The sequence below is a fragment of the Kogia breviceps genome, chromosome 7, assembly GCF_026419965.1.
Source record: "Kogia breviceps isolate mKogBre1 chromosome 7, mKogBre1 haplotype 1, whole genome shotgun sequence".
Taxonomy (NCBI): Eukaryota; Metazoa; Chordata; class Mammalia; order Artiodactyla; family Physeteridae; genus Kogia; species Kogia breviceps.
Window position 1 is genome coordinate 58,328,069 of NC_081316.1, and position 18,632 is coordinate 58,346,700.

The window sequence follows — 18,632 nt, forward strand, 5'->3', positions numbered from 1 at the left end:
TTAATAACCAAGAGTTCACTGAAGAAATCAAAGAGAAAATAAAAAAATACCTAGAAACAAATGACAATGAACACAGAACAACCCAAAACCTGTGGGATGCAGCAAAAGCAGTTCTATGAGGGAAGTTTATAGCTATGCAAGCCTACCTTAAGAAACAAGAGACATCTCAAAGAAAGAACCTAACCTTACACCTAAAGCATTAGAAAAAGAAGAACATAAAAACCCCAAAGTTGGCAGAAGGAAAGAAATCATAAAGATCAGATCAGAAATAAATGAAAATAGAAATGAAGGAAACAATAGCAAAGATCAATAAAACTAAAAGCTGGTTCTGTGAGAAGATAAACAAAATTGATAAACCATTAGCCAGACACATCAAGAAAAAAAGGGAGAAGACTCAAATCAATAGAATTAGAAATGAAAAAGGAGAAGTAACAACTGACACTGCAGAAATACAAAGGATCATGCGAGACTAATTATTACAAGCAACTCTATGCCAATAAAATGGACAACCTGGAAGAAATGGACAAATTCTTAGAAATGCACAACCTTCCGAGACTAAACCAGGAAGAAATAGAAAATATAAACAGACCAGTCACAAACACTGAAATTGAAACTGCGATTAAAAATCTCCCAACTAACAAAAGCCCAGGATCAGATGGCTTCACAGGCGAATTCTATCAAACATTTAGAGAAGAGCTAACACCTATCCTTCTCAAACTCTTCCAAAAGATAGCAGAGGGAGGAACACTCCCAAACTCATTCTATGAGGCCACCATCACCCTGATACCAAAACCAGACAAAGACGTCACAAAGGAAGAAAACTACAGACCAATATCACTGATGAACATAGATGCAAAAATCCTCAACAAAATACTAGCAAACAGAATCCAACAGCACATTAAAAGCCTCATACACCATGATGAAGTGGGGTTTATCCCAGGAATGCAAGGATTCTTCAGTATATGCAAATCAATCAATGTGATGCACCATATTAACAAATTGAAGGAGAACCATCATATGATCATCTCAATAGATGCAGAGAAAGCTTTTGACAAAATTCAACACCCATTTATGATAAAAGCCCTCCAGAAATTAGACATAGAGGGAACTTACCTGAACATAATAAAGGCCATATATGACAAACCCACAACCAACATCGTCCTCAATGGTGAAAAACTGAAACCATTTCCACTAAGATCAGGAACAAGACAAGGTTGCCCACTCTCACTACTATTGTTCAACATAGTTTTGGAAGTTTTAACCACATAAATCAGAGAAGAAAAAGAAATAAAAGGAATCCAAATCGGAAAAGAAGTAAAGTTGTCACTATTTGCAGCTGATATGATACTATAAATAGAGAATCCTAAAGATGCTACCAGAAAACTACTCAGCTAATCAATGAATTTGGTAAAGTAGCAGGATACAAAATTACTGCACAGAAATCTCTTGCATTCCTATACACTAATGATGAAAAATCTGAAAGAGAAATTAAGAAAACACTCCCATTTACCATTGCAACAAAAAGAATAAAATACCTAGGAATAAACCTACATAAGGAGACGAAAGACCTGTATGCAGAAAATTATGAGACACTGATGAAAGAAATTAAAGATGATACAAATAGATGGAGAGCTATACCATGTTCTTGGATTGGAAGAATCAACAGTGTGAAAATGACTCTACTACCCAAAGCAATCTACAGATTCAATGCAATCCCTATCAAACTACCACTGGCATTTTTCACAGAACTAGAACAAAAAATTTCACAATATGTATGGAAACACAAAAGACCCCGAATAACCAAAGCAATCTTGAGAACGAAAAATGGAGCTGGAGGAATATGGCTCCCTGACTTCAGACTAAACTACAAAGCTACAGTAATCAAGACAGTATGGTACTGGCACAAAAACAGAAATATAAATCAATGGAACACGATAGAAAGCCCAGAGATTAAACCCACGCAAATATGGTCACCTTATCTTTGATAAAGGAGGGAAGGATATACAGTGGAGAAAAGACAGCCTCTTCAGTAAGAGTTGCTGGGTAAACTGGACAGGCACATGTAAAAGTATGAAATTAGGACACTCCCTAACACCATACACAAAAATAAACTCAAAATGGGTTAAAGACCTAAATATAAGGCCAGACACTATCAAACTCTTAGAGGAAAACATAGGCAGATCACTCTATGACATAAATCACAGTAAGATCCTTTTTGACCCACCTCCTAGAGAAATGGAAATAAAAACAAAAATAAACAAATGGGACCTAATGAAACTGAAAAGCTTTTGTACAACAAAGGAAACCATAAACAAGACCAACAGACAACCCTCAGAATGGGAGATTATATTTGCAAATGAAGCAACTGACAAAGGATTAATCTCCAAAATTTACAAGCAGATCATGCAGCTCAATAACAAAAACAAACAACCCAATTCAAAAATGGGCAGAAGAACTAAATAGACATTTCTCAAAAGAAGATATACTGATTGCTAAGAAACACATGAAAGAATGGCCAACATCATTAATCATTAGAGAAATGCAAATCAAAACTACAATGAGATATCATCTCACACCGGTCAGAATGGCCATCATCAAAAAATCTAGAAAAAATAAATGCTGGAGAGGGTGTGGAGAAAAGGGAACCCTCTTGCACTGTTGGTGGGAATGTGAATTGATACAGCCACTATGGAGAACAGTATGGATATTCCCTAAAAAACTAAAAATAGAACTACCATGCGACCCAGAAATCCCACTACTAGGCATATACCCTGAGAAAACCATAATTCAAAAAGAATCATGTACCACAATGTTCATTGCAGCTCTATTTATGATAGCCTGGACATGGAAGCAGCCTAAATGTCCATCAACAGATGAATGGATAAAGAAGATGTGGCACATATATACAATGGAATATTACTCAGCCATAAAAAGAAACGAAACTGAGTTATTTGTAGTGAGGTGGATAGACCTAGAGGCTGTCATACAGAGAGAAGTAAGTCAGAAAGAGAAGAAGAAATACCGTATGCTAACACATATATATGGAATCTAAGAAAAGAAAAAAGAAAGAAAATGGTTAGAATAACCTATGGACAAGACAGGAATAAAGATTCAGACCTACTAGAGAATGGACTTGAGGATACGGGGAGGAGGAAGAGTAAGCTGGGAAGAAGTGAGAGAGTACCATGGACATATACACTACCAAAGGTAAAATAGATAGCTAGTGGGAAGCAACTGCATAGCACAGGGAGATCAGCTCAGTGCTTTGTGAGTGCCTGGAGAGGTGGGATGGGGAGGGTTGGAGGGAGGGAGATTCTGGAGTGAGGAGATATGGGGACGTGTGTGTATGTATGGGTGATTTGCTTTGTTATAGAGCAGAAACTGACTCACCATTGTAAAGCAACTATACTCTAATAAAGATGTTAAAAAAAAAAAGGCCAAATAAATAAATAAAAATAAAACTGAGGCTCTGGGATTAGGACCCAGGAAGCCACCTTTCTACTCAGCCCTCTGAGTACAGGGAAGGGCAGCCACGGATGGAAGTTAAGCCAGTAGGGGACATTTTGGTGTCTGTGTGATGTTACCAACTTTATTATTGTTATTTTTAATATATGAATTTTAATTGTATTTGTCTTGAAGTAAATCTGTAGTTAGAAGAGATTTCCAGGACGTGGGATGTTTCCAGGTGGGATAGACGTGGCAATATTGACAACAAAGGGCATACGCCGTGCAATTAATGTCACTAAGCACTGGTCTCGCTGTGAAGTAATAGTACTTTGTAAACTGTAAAGTGGCATACAGTTGGTGTTATAAGCACAGACATAATTGCTATGTCTTGAGTGGCAGGATGTTCTAGTAGACAGATGTAAGTTTTTTAAATTTATTTTTTATTGAAGTAAAGTTGAATTACAATGTTGTGTTAATTACTGCTGTACAGCAAAGTGACTCAGTTATACATATGTATACATTCTTTTTCATATTCTTCTCCATTATGGTGTGTCACAGGATATTGAATATAGTTCCCTGTGCTATAGAGTAGGACCTTGTTGTTTATCCTTTCTATATATACCAGTTTTCATCTGCTGACCCCAGACTCCCACTCTTCCCCTTTCCCTCCCCCCTCCCCCTTGGCAACCACCAGTCTATTCTCTATGTCCCTAATTTTTTTCTGCTTCATAGATAAGTTCATTTGTGTCATATTTTAGATTCCACATATAAGTGACATCATATGGTATTTGTCTTGACAGAATGTAATTTTGAACTCTGATATCGTTGGGTTTGAATCTTGTCTCAGCTACTTACCGGGCAGTGGGTGTAAGTTGGGAAGGAAATCAACTGTAGGTGATGGAGCAGAGCACAGGCGGGAGAAGAAGGTAATTGGAGAGAAGGGCACCGACTTCAGGTTCAGGCAAGTGTCAGCAGCAGGGAGATCAAACAGGAAGTAATGAGTTCCTCAGGCACAGTGTTGTCACAAGCAGGAGCAGGCAATGTCTTGAGATCTGCACAGACCGGTAGGCATTCAGACCCCAGGAAGTCTGGCAGGCAGCAGCTGTCAGCTGCCTTCTGAAGTTCAGAGGCAGGGTCCAGCCTTTGGTGTCACTGGAAAGAGCAAAGGAGGATCCCATTTCTGTTTACTCAAGAAATGTCTTTTGAGCACACCTACGTGCTAAGTACTATTTTAGGTGTTGGAGGTACAGCAGTGTAATAACAGCAAAGAGCCCTGCTTCTATAACCAGAGGGGAGAGAAAAAAGAAAGAAAGAAAAAAAGACAAACCAACAACAAATGCAAAACTGAGATAGGTCAGATTCTTGGGAAAGGGACTCTGGGACCAGCTAAGGGATTGAGGACACAGGATTGAGTAGAGGAAGAAGTTCCCTGGAGACCTGTTGCAATAGAGGCCTTGGCCAAACCTACCTGATGCTGTAGAGCTGGAGTGGCCTTTCAGAGATGTGTCACATTGTGGCTTTTGTACCCTGCATCATTCAGCCATTCAGATGGACGGGGGGTAACCAGAGAGGGTGTATAACCTTGGGTGAGACAGCTCATTTTAGTGGAGGGACTCACCAGTGAGCTCGCAGCACCCAACACTTCTGGCAGCTGGGAAGATGAGTGCTTCAGACTAGAAGGGGCATATAGGTGGCTTGCCAGGGCATCCAATGAAGCTTACTGCTGGTGTGCCTCAGAAGCCACTTGCTTGATATAATAAGTTAACTGGTATTAAGACAGTTGTTAGTTTTTTCTCCTGCAGATGCTGGTCCAAGCTGCTGGTAGTCTCTTTCTTGCAGAAAATATATTACATCCTATACTTAACAATGAACTCTCCTTACCGTCCTGTGCTTTCCGTCATTGGCTTGCTTGTGTGTTTTCCTCTTCAGGTTCTGGACAATTTAAAGGGCTGCTTTTTGTTGTCATTGTTTGTTTCTGCATCCTTCATGTCTAGCAGAGAATAGCATGTGTCCAGTGTGTCTAGCACATACTCGGCACTCAGCAAAGTGTTTTCGGTGGTTGAAAGAAAAGACAGTAGGAAATGAATGAGTTGTTTTTGCAGGTATCTTGGTTATACATTCAACCAAAGTTACTGATACCAATACGACATAGATATACAACAGGTATGCAGTAATCAATGGCATTCCTATGTATCTTCTATTAATGTAGAACCTGGAAATTACTGAAAAAAATAACTTTCTCTGAAACTGGCCCATCTCTCCCACCGCCACATTGCCCTTCACTTGTATATTTATATTGATACTTTATATTTTTTCCTAAAACACAATAGTTTTTTTTTCATAGAAACAAATTATGTTGCCTCAATGGGAAAAGCAAAAGAAGATATGAATAAAAGGAGAGCTATACTCTCTTCCTGGCAGATAAAACTAATTATTGTAAAGATGGTAATATCCCCTAGTTCAGTTTTATACCTAGTGCAATATTAGAAGCTTTGCAGGATATTCCATAGACTTTAAAAGATTTGAAATATGAATTTTATGTAAGAGTGGACAAGGGTACCAAAAGCTTTAAAAAAATTTTTTTAAGTCAATAACAGTGTAATTGCTAGATAGATTTTAAGCCATTTTAGAAAATGACAGTTATCAAAACTACATAATAGGGAGTTGAAATTTTGATAAATTCAGAAATAGATTTGTTACCTTAGTAGATGTTTAAAAATATTAAAGAGAGACTCATACATCTAGGGCCTCAAGATTTAACGAAAGTATTACAATAATGAGAAAAGAAATGATTATTAAATGTACTATTGGGCACTTGAATGTCAGTACAAACTATATAAACTTGAATTAATTCCTTATTCTGTATGCTAAGAATTTCCAGAGGGATAAAAGAGTTAAATATTTCTTTTAGAGCTAGCAAAAATCTAGAAGGAAGTGAAATAGTATATTTATGCTAGCTTTGGATGGAAGATATATTTTGCAAGCCAAGATCTAATAAAAGAAATATTGAAAAGATAGAAAACTGGGTATATGGCAGACATAACTGATAAAAAATTACTAACTGAACATATAGCAGCAACTAATTTTATGTAATGCCTAACAGCTTTCAAAGTGTTTATGTACTTCACTAGATCTTCTAAAAACCTTCCTCCCCAAAGTGTGGTCCTCAGACCAGCAGTGTTGACCTCATCTGGAGCTTATGAGAAATACAGAAGCCTAGGCCCAACCTCAGACCCACTGAGTCATAATCTGAATTGTAACAGGATCCCCAGGCGAAGCCTATACACATTTAAGTTTGAGAAACGCTATTCTAAATAACCTATTGAAACTGAGGGTTCAAAAGTTTGAGTAATTTATCAAAGAGCACAGAATCACAGAAAATAGTGAAGTTTGATTTCTGGGTCTTCTAACTACAGATTCCTTTCATTGGTTTATTCATTTATCAACATGACACATATTGATGGATGCCCTGTGTGTGCAGGTATTGACCAGGGCTGGGGACAACGTAGCAGTTCCCTGTGTGCCTGATCTTTGTGGGCCCCTTCCTGAAATAAGTGTCCATAATCTTCCCTCAGCACTAAAATCCTTCTGCTTAAAAAGTATAATAGAAAATACCATCACATTGAAAAAAATCTATTCTCTTACTGTCAATATCTAAATATGAATTAAAGCATCATTAAAGTACATCTTTTAATTTAACAAAATAAATGTACATGGTACATATATCTCAATGTTAATTAAGATTTAGAGAAACAAGTATTCTCTTGCAGAGCACAAAAACTAGTTTCTACATGTCTGGAGCACAAGATAGTTATATATGAGAAGAGCTATATAACTGTTTAAACTTTTTAACTACCTTATTTCACCTTTGGAGAAAAGACACCAAGGAAATGATTTCAATGTAAAAAATACATGGCTATAAAGATATAACCATGTTTTTTCTCACAATGATATCAGAAGCAAAATCATTAAGATATCAAATGTCATGAACAAAGCCAGCATATGTTATCAGGCAGCTACAGGGGCAATAAGAAAGCTGAATGCACTTGCAGTAGCTTCCCTGCCTTTGCTTAGCAAAGAAGCCCTGTGCTCTGCTGCCCAGCACCCTGCAGGATTAAGCCTCTGACCTCCTTCCAGGATGGCTCGACTATTAATTCTTCCTAATGGCCTCCTCCCTTGGCTTCTTTTTGATTCTGTACATTTACATTTCTGTTTTTCTCTTCTCACTCCATATTATGGCCTAAAAATCCTTCATGATCTGGTCTACCTACCTCTCTAACCTCACCCTTTGGGACCCTTCTTATAAGTTTGGTTCCAAGTGTTCTAAACTCCCTGCAGCATCCCAGATGCACAGGACCACATAAAGCTTCTGGACGCAGCCTTCATTATCACTTCTCTGGCATGTGAACTACTCCTCATTCTTGCAGAGTCACTTAAAAGTCCCTTTTATCAAGCATCATCTGCCTATTACCCTCTTTTTTTTTTCTTTCCCGGTATGCGGGCCTCTCACTGCCGTGGCCTCTCCCGTTGCGGGGCGCAGGTTCCGGACGCTCAGGCCCAGTGGCCATGGCTCATGGGCCCAGCTGCTCCGCGGCATGTGGTATCCTCCCAGACCGGGGCACGAACCCGTGTCCCCTGCATCGGCAGGCGGACTCTCAACCACTGCACCACCAGGGAAGCCCTACCCTCTTTTGTGTGTTACCATGACAGACTGTTTCTCCTTATTTTAGCTTTTATCTTATCCTATTTTAATTTTCTCTGGTATTTTTTTTCCTCCATCACACTTTGAGCTGATTGAATATACGACTGCTTTTAAAAATTATTTGTTCTTTTCCAGGATCTAACCAGTGTCTGACACATAGAAAAATATTAATAAATATTCATCTAAAGAGAGCAAACATGACTGAATCTGTACCTACTGAAATCTTTCTTTTCATTCAGTGTCAAGCTTGAGAATGCTACCTTTTCAAGTCTTCTTCCCAGTGGTTAGAAGTGGCCTTTCCCATCTTTGAATCTCCTTGGCACTTGCCACGTTTTGTTCTTGCTTAGTAGTCATTTACCCATCCTTTATTCTGTGTATGTCCCAGAAGTTAGTGCATTCTAGGTGCTTATCATTCCTGAAGTTCGTGAATGAATGAACATTGCTAAATATCTTGTGACAGTCCAGTGCCCTGACAGTTCCAACAAATGGTCAAAGCTGCAGGTCTCCTTACTGATGCTTATTTCAGTTGATGCTTAGTAATAAAAGCAGCAGAGGCTGGGAAAGTAGAGGCTGTCTTATCTTCAGCTTGAGAAGATTGAGTGGAAGTAATTTTCCTGCAAATAGAAAGAAAATTTGACATTATCAGGTGCTTGTCTATCATTTTGCTTCATCAGAATTAACCCTGCAGAATGAAGGTGCTTCTGAACTCTTAATTATTTAATTCCATATTCATTGAGTACTTTTCACATGCCAAGAGCTTTTCTTGTTCCTGGTATTAGTAAACAGATGGGGTTATTATTCTAGTGGGGAGAGACAGAAAATATAGAAGTACATAAGTAAATCAAAAACACTCAGATACTGATGAGTGCTAGGCAGATGATGACAAATTCCCAGAGAGTGACTTGAGCTTGAGCAGGGGCTATTTTAAATATTGAGGGGTCAGTGAGGAGATGACATTTGACCTGAGACATGAATTACAAAATGGATTCAGATTTATGAGGATCTGGATATGAACTGTGCCACAGAGATCCTGGACATGAACTACAATGGTCCCTTCCCAGTTTCTGAGACCCTTTTCTTGTTTTTTATGCAATTACCAGCTGGTGGATAGCAGCACCCTCTTGTGAGTCATGGTCTTGGAAGACTTGGCTGAGACACTTTGAAAGTAGGCTCTTGAAGGAAGCAGACTAATTTGTCACTTTGGTCCTTGGCTCTAGGGCATCCTCATTTCCGTCTTCATAGGCTGCTTCTTTCCATGACTGCCAGGGTCCCAGTGCTCTGGTCCTCTTCATTTGTAGCGCATTTCCAGCGTCTGACTCCAAATCCATTCCTTGTCTCAAAAGACAGACTGTCCTCCCAGCGATTGGTAAACACCATTTAACCCTTTCAGTGGCTCTGCATTGCGTTCTAACTTCTGGATGATATACAAGCCCTCTTATGGATTGTCCCCTACCTCTTTCTCTAAGTCTTTGGTCTTACCCATCCTCTTCATGCCTCATGCTCAAGTCACACTGAAATACAGTGTGCTTTTCTATCCAAGTACCGCTCCTTCTTTGCATACAGAGTACCCTGTGCCTGGAGGGTCTTTTCTCTCCTTGTCTGCCTTAAAATGGATAAAGAAGATGTGGCACATATATACAATGGACTATTACTCAGCCATAAAAAGAAACGAAATTGAGTTATTTGTAGTGAGGTGGATGGACCTAGAGTCTGTCATACAGAGTGAAGTAAGTCAGAAAAAGAAAAGCAAATACAGTATGCTAACACATATATATGGAATCTAAAAAAAAAATAAAAGGTTCTGATGAACCGAGGGGCAGGACAAGAATAAAGATGCAGACGTAGAGAATGGACTTGAGGACACGGGGAGGGGGAAGGTTAAGCTGGGATGAAGTGAGAGAGTGCCATGGACATATATACACTACCACATGTAAAATAGATAGCTAGTGGGAAGCAGCTGCATAGCACAGGGAGATCAGCTCAGTGCTTTGTGACCATCTAGAGGGGTGGGGTAGGGAGGGTGGGAGGGAGACTCAAGAGGGAGGGGATATGGGGATATATGTATACATATAGCTGATATTTTGTTATACAGCAGAAACTAACACAACATTGTAAAGCAATTATACTCCAATAAAGATGTTAAAAACACCTGAAAAATTAAAAAAACACTGTTCAGCCTTTGGGGCCCAGTTCACTTCCTCTGTGAAGGCTCTCTTGGCCTCTGCAGGGAGTGTGAAATGCTTTTTCTTTGTAATCCTATGGCATCTCACAGATCATTCTGTATAGCATTTACCACATTGTCATGCTTGTTTACATCTCTTTTTCACCATTCCTGCACCCTACCTACTACCATCCAGTGAACTGTGAAGATCAATGTCAGGAACTTTTCTTCATTTCCTCATTTTTGTATTCTTGAGCCTTGCCCAAGGGCCTGTTAAAAACTGCATAATTAAGTCTTAGCATTTTAGCAAATTTGCCAGATACACACTCAACCAATCTGATCTCCCCCCCACTATGTCTATTCTTATACATATTTTTCATATACATTTATTGGGCATTTACTATGGGCAGGAGAACTCTGGGATGCCTGACTCCAGGTGAGACAAATGAGAAGAAAGACTCTCTACCAGAAGGAGGATGATCCCTTTGACCCAGTGGTCAGCAGGGGCTTTACAAAGCAGGTGTCAGGGAGCTGGCTTTGGAGGAGAGAAGCTTAGGAAAGGATTGGAAATAAAAATGGTATAGCTTTTGAAAACTGTTCAGATCATAACCAAGGACATTTCCAGAATTGTATAATTCCATTTACACCTATTAGCCTGATAAATCTGGTCCACTTTTGAGCAAACATCGCATTCCCTTGACGGTATTTCTATGACCTATGGAGCTACTGATTCCAGTGGTGCATAACATATAAAAGTGACAGGAAATGCCCAGAGAAACAACAAAAATGTGAAAGGTCTTTGTTAAAATGCTCATCATTCTCTTCTTCTCTGGGGAGGAGGAGACATAGGCTCTGGCTGGATGATGGGGAAGTGGAAACCCATAAAGAGGGAACAGGAGACCAATTATGCCGCTTCTGTCACTGAGCCCTGCTGTTCTGATTTGGCTCATAAATAGACTTTCTAGAACCAGTATAGATGTAAATATTTGAGCCTAATGCTGTTTTTATGTTTTAGCTTGAGGGTGTTAAAAACCTGCTTTATTTAAACTTTTTTTCTTCTGATCATTAAAAACAAACACGATAAATTAGAGTGGCTTTGTCAGGGGACAGTGTAATTGCTTTTTTTGAAGATGACTTGGTCAGTGCATCATTCTCATTGCTCTAAGTCTCGTGTGGATAAGCAGCAAGGGAAAGACTTGGGTCTGTAGAAGGAAGACCTGGGTTGGGTCTCGCCTTCCGACGGCATGGCCTTTGGTACGTAATGACTTCTCTGAATCTCAGATTCCTCATGCCTATGAAAGGAGGATCCTAATGTTCAACTGTCAGTCTTGTAACATGGTTGAAATGAAGAGATTATGTTGGTAGGTGGTGATTTAAGATGTCAGTTGCCTGAAATGCCAGATCCCCTGCTCAGGTTGTGAGGTATGAGGTGCCACACAGGGGACAAGGTCAAGTGAATGATTGGTGGTGGGGATGTTTGTAATCATTAGCTCAAGTTTGGTTCCAAGTCCCAATATATACATTTCTCCTGGTGAGCTGAGCTGAACCACACAGAGCCATGAGAAATCCTGTCATGGCAGCTGAGGCAGATCGAAGTTCTTTTCTAGGCTAGTTTCTAGTCCTCTTTCCTCTTAACCCACAGATGGACCTTTTTGGCTATTTAGATTTTCTGTAAATTTAAGAAAAACTGTGCTGAGGAAAAGAAGGGGAAATCAGGGTCACCCCTAAGATCTAGGGCAAAGCTGGTCTAATAGTAAACTAATATTTTGTGAGCACTCACTCTGTATCGGGCTTTATATGAAGCTTAATCTCATTTAATCTTCATAGCGATTCTGTAAGGTAGTTATTACCATGTCCACTTTATAACTGAGGGAGGAGAGGTGAGAAGGACCACTAGACGTCTGTCAAGGTCTTTTGGCTGGCAAGTGCCTGAGTCCAGATTTGAGCTCAGCCACTGAAGACCAGAGCCCGAGTGTACAACCAGTCTGCCCAGGACATGAGACTGGAAAGAAGGGGTCCCCTTGTGTCATCACTTTTGTGTTTCTGCATATTTGCTCTGGGAAAAAAAATACCTCTAACCTTTTTAAAATCAAAAGATGATATAAAAATGCCCAGCATCTTCCTTCAGAACTGTTAAAGCCTACAAAGCTGTATTATTAAAATGACAGGGAAGCTTTTTATCCAGTAGATGAAAACATCACCATGAGAGCACTGGAGCAGAGGGAAACCTTATCCCTCTTGTTGCCGCCGTGATGACAGGTATTATATTCCAGGTGCACGAGTGATAACATGGTTGCCTCACCATGTAATTATCATTGTTTCCGTTGGTGTTATCATAAGCAGTAATTATCACTAACTAACATATGGCATTTGGTAGTAACTTGGAAAACAGCCTGTCACTTTGGCTTTATCATTTGGGGTGGATGTTAATGCTATTATGCTGTAAATCCTGCAGTGCTAGTAATTCCTTCTGTGAGACTCCAAAGAGGGCTGTATACACAGGGGACAGTGGCAGATTGTGAAGCAAAGTACCACTTTGTCATTAGCTGTATGAGTGCCTGATTCCTAATATAAACCTCTGGTAAAGATTAGTTAGGGAGTTTGGTTCCGGCATGAGGCTTGTGCCAGGCTCTTAGCACCCCTCTGGCTGGCTGCATGGGCATATGGGTGTCTGCATGGGTGTAGACTTTGGCTAAACTTACCTAATCGACGGACTGTGTGGAGGAGATGAGAGAGAGAACCAGAGCCCTCAGAGAAGCCAGCCCCTGCCTGTGATGTTTTATCACATAGATGTAGAATGCAGCCCGGTGCCACGTTGCTGCTCTATTAACATAAAGTGACTCTGGATAGTTTCTGGAACTTTGAACAATTATATTAGCTACTTAACCATTTCTTAGCCCTCTATAAGTTACTTTGTGTCTCTAAATTTCAGAGGGCTGGGTACAGTTGTTACTGCCCTAGATGTGAAGACTACTAGATGCAGAATTGTACGTTCTTTAAGCTACTCAAAACTTTCCTTTTCTGGTAAACTATTAGTTACTTAGATATTTTCAACTCCTTTTGAAAGTTGTCAGCAACATAAGCTGTTTTCTTTGAGAGTCCATCTTTTGACCCCCACAAAGAAGCAAGAGTTGGTGTTACTTCACACAACTTACTCATTAACCATGAGCGAAGCTGACCATCCTGTCCTTGAGATGGGACGCTGGCTGAGACCAGGCTCACTCATGAACAGAGTGACTTTGTCTCACAAGACCCTCAGCACATGTGATTCAGTTCCTGCCTCAGCAGCATTCAGTGTAACCGCATCATTGGGCTCACTTGTGGAAAGTTGAAACTGAATTTTCAATCGATGAATGTTAAAATAGGCTGCATTATTCTCAATTAAATAAATGTTGCTTAAGGTCTTGTGTTTTGGAGTTGCTCAGACCTGGGTTTGAATCCCTGGTCCTGCCATTTAGCAATTGTGTGACCTTGATCCAATTTCTTAAGCTCTCCTAACCTTAGATTTCTCATGTGTGAAATGGGAATACAGGATTTACTACTTAGCATTATTATAATAATTAATAATAATTATTAATAATTATATTAATTATAATTATTAGTTATATAATATTATTATTATATTATTAGTTATATTAGTTATATTAATAATTATTATTATTAATAATTAGTATATTTGATATTGTTTATAAAACTGTAAAACGCTTAGAGCCTCTGGCACCTATTTAGCATTTAATAAAGGTTAGCTATTATTATCACCTTATTATACTCATTCCATCTTCTTGGTGCTGGCCGTGGCTACCAAGGAGGATTGGTGTGGGCGGTCCACCCCTGGTGCAGGCAAAAATGTGTGCATTGTAAGAATATACAGACAACAATCAAACTGATGGAAAGTTGCCTACTTTTTATTATCACCATGGGTTGGCAGTTCTATCAGTGATGCCATGCTCCTCTCTTCCAGGGCAGACCACTTCCATCTTACTTCTTCCTTGGTACCTACTAGGAATAGCTCCTTTGTGGGCTGTTTAATCTCCAGCTTCTCACGCTTTAGGCTTAAGGCAACCTTTCTCTTCTTTGCCATTGATCTGGAGAGATGGCTACCTCCCTGTGATGTGAATCTGCCGTTTTGTATTTCCTCTCTTGTTTTTTCTCAACAGTGCTTGATACAGGTAATTATAGAACTTCCATCAAAAATGGGAGCTAGTTCTTCAATTTCTCAACAACCCCAAAATTCTTCTTTTACGTTTTTAGTTCTATGACTATTTTTCAGTCATAGAACTCTGACTCTTTTATTGGAAAGATCTGTTAGCTCTACTATATGAAATACATCTCAAATCTGTTCCTTTCTCACCATTTCCACTGATACTAAACTCCTCTTTCTGCAATATTGTGTTAACCTCTTAAGGGGTCTCCCTCCTTACACTCTTACCTCTCTCTAGCCCATTTTCCAAGTAGAAGCCAGAATTTAAATTTCAATTGTAAGTTGATAATACATCCTCTTTGGCCCAACACCCCTCCACTGGATTTCCGTCTCATCTAGAATAAAGTGCAAGCCCTTTACGCCTCACAAGGTATGATCTGGCTCTTGGAGAATCATTGCTTACCTCTACCTCCTGGCACTCTCCCCTTGCTCATTTTAGTTCAACCATCCAAGCTTTCTTGAACATGCCAAGTTTGCTTCTGCCTCAGGGTCTTTTAATTTGTTTTCCCTTTGCTTGGAATGCTCTATACCTAGATGTTTGCATGGCTCACTTCCTTACTTTATTTGTATCTTTTATCACATTTCTACTGCTTAGAAAGGATTTGTTGACTGCCCTATTTTCACTGGCAAGCCATCTATAAAAAATGCTGTTGGATCCCACCCATATATTGTCAGCCTCCATCAGATGTCTTCTGCAGCTTTGGTGGACAGTTTCCTGTACGTGCAGAGATAGCTTGCTACCTCAAACATTTGTATCTCTGCTGGAAGGTTTTCTCAGGCCACAAGAGTTTGCTTGGCTTGTAGGTGGGGTGGGCTGGAAGTACTAGATTTACTCTCTTAAGGAGCAACCCTCAACCAACTAGGGGCAGGATTTGGTGGATACACACCCCAGCTACCTCTCCTCTTGGTGGAACTATTCCAAGGTATGTGCTACACTGCCTCTCTGAGGGTCTAAAGTGGGATTTATCCCGAGTAGCTTATGCGGGAACACACTTAGGCATTTTTTTGGGGGGTGGGAAGGGCTTGAATACCCCTCAGCTTTATTGAAATGTAATTGACAAGTAAAAATTGTATATATTTAAAATGTACAATGTGATGATTTGTGAAATGATTACCACAGTCGAGCTAGTTAACACATCCACCATCTCATATCATTTTTTAAAAAATCTTTATTAGAGTATAATTGCTTTACAGTGGTGTGTTAGTTTCTGCTTTATAACAAAGTGAGTCAGCTATACATATACATATATCCCCATATCTCCTCACTCTTGCATCTCCCTCCCACCCCTCTAGGTGGTCACAAAGCACCAAGCTGATCTCCCTGTGCTACATGGCTGCCTCCCACTAGCTATCTATTTTGGTAGTATATATAAGTCCATGCCACTCTCTCACCTCGTCCCAGCTTACCCCTCCCCCTCCCCATGTCCCTAAGTCCATTCTCTACATCTGTGTCTTTATTCCTGTCCTGTCCCTAGGTTCTTCAGAACCATTTTTTTTCTTTAGATTCCATATATATGTGTTACCATACGGTATTTGTTTTTCTCTTTCTGACTTACCTCGCTCTGCATGACAGACTCCAGGTCCATCCACCTCACAACAGATAACTCAATTTCACTTCTTTTTATTGCTGAGTAATATTCCATTGTATATATGTGCCACATCTTCTTTATCCATTCATCTGTCGATGGACACTTAAGTTGCTTCCATGTCCTGGCTATCGTAAATAGAGCTGCGATGAACATGGTGGTACATGACTCTTTTTGAATTATGGTTTTCTCAGGGTATATGCCCAGTAGTGGGATTGCTGGGTCATATGGTAGTTCTATTTTTAGTTTTTTAAAGAACATCCATACTGTTCTCCGTAGTGGCTGTATCAAGTTACATTCCCACCAACCGTGCAAGAGTGTTCCTTTTTCTCCACACCCTCTCCAGCATTTATTGTTTGTAGATTTTTTGATGATGGCCATTTTGACTGGTGTGAGGTGATACCTCATTGTAGTTTTGATTTGCATTTCTCTAATGATTAGTGATGAGCATTCTTTCATGTGTTGGTTGGCAATCTGTATATCTTCTTTGGAGAAATGTCTATTTAGGTCTTCTGCCCACTTTTGGATTGGATTGTTTGTTTTTTTGATATTGAGCTGCATGAGCTGCTTGTAAATTTTGGAGATTAATCCTTTGTCAGTTGCTTCACTTGCAAATATTTCCTCCCATTCTGAGGGTTGTCTTTTCCTCTTGTTTATGGTTTCCTTTGCTGTGCAAAAGCTTTTAAGTTTCATTAGGTCCCATTTGTTTGTTTTTATTTCCATTTCTCTAGGAGGTGGGTCAAAAAGGATCTTGCTGTGATGTATGTCATAGAGTGTTCTGCCTATGTTTTCCTCTAAGAGTTTGATAGTGTCTGGCCTTACATATAAGTCTTTAATCCATTTTGAGTTTATTCATCATCTCATATCATTTTGTGTCTGTGCTGTGTGTTGAAAACACTTAAGATCTGCTCTCATAGCAAATTTCAAATATACGACACAGTATTATTTAAGGCATTCTTTATTGGCTTTTCTCACTTCCCTCCTCCCTCACCTTGTTTCCTGGGATCATATACTTAATAAATTACTTGTACCCAAATCTGGCTCTAGATTCTTTCACCATAAGAATCTTTGCTGTAAGCAGTTTTGCCACACAACTAATTGGCATAAGGCAATTTGCCATTGAAGATATAATAACTGGTTGACAGTTTGGTTTCAATGTTTATCGACTTGATAGAAAATATGGTGATAGGAAAACTTACTGGAAGTGTGAAATAAGAGGGTGTAAAGCCAGATTGCAAACTATACTAGAAAATAACAGATCAGTTTGAAAACCCTCTGGTGAGCAGCGTCATGACTCCCATGCTTCAAAACCAAAAATGCGCCAGGTTATGCAAATATAAAACAGGAGGCTAGTAATTCACAACAGTCTTTGAGAGCCCTAATTATTGATTCTTTAGCTAATTTCAATACAACAGGTTGTTCTCTAAAACTGTCTTTACCAGATTTGTCATGCAGTATTAGAAGCTGGAGGCAAAAGAAGAATCAAGCTCCTTCTGTCCCCCGCAAAAGGAATGGTTACATGATTCCTAGTGAATATAAATTTCTTGAAATTGGTATAAATTTTTTTTGCTATTTGTTATTGGAGAACATGATGTAGGCAGAATTTTGGTATTTGGGACAGAATCTGGCTTCAGTGATTTGGTGAAATATAAGGACCGGGGATGTGATGGAACATTTAAATGTAGTCCAGATACATACTGCCTGTTATATACGTTACATACATTGATAAAAAAAATAGCAGCATCCCTCGTCTTTTAGTTTAAAATTTTGTTATTAATTTTTCATGTTTCATCGTGTCCTATCTAGTGTTCCTCTTTTAGTTTATTTTCGTTATGTCTTTTATGACAAAATTGTCTTATGGCCAGTTAGTTGTGTGACAAAATGCTTGCAACAAAGATTCCTACATTGAAATAACAAACATGCCCAGATCCTTATCAGTGTCTCTTTTTGATAGAAGCCCAACTAGATATCTTCATGTATGCTTACCTGTTCCTTATTTTTTTCTACTTACTGTGCACTTATGAACTTCATGAGGACAATGTGTTAGAACTCACTGCTCTAGCTTCTGTGTTTTGCACAGTGCCTGGCCTTAGGAGGCTCTCATTAAATCACTACTGAGTGAATGGTTAAAGAACAGGGACAAAATCCCCAATTACTTGCTCCCTTCTTTTGAATGATTTGCCTCAAACTTAGGAAAAGGTAATCCAAATTGGCAGCGTAGTCTGCTTGCACTGTTTCCAATTTAGTGACTCTCTTGAGTACGTTAGTTTTTCATTACCATTAATTTATTTCAATATTTCTTGAAGGTATGCTATGAATGTGTATTAAATATTATATTTTGTTCTTCATAAACCTTATCTCCTTTAGTAATTGCAACTTATCTCTAAGATAGGTTTTATTATCCATAGTCTAAAAATGTGGAGATTAAGTCTTATTCAAGGTCACAAAGTTCATCTGTGAGGAACTGGGGCTTAAACCTCCATGTATCTGACTTCAAAGCTGACACTGTTTTTCATATATCCTACTTCCTAGGCA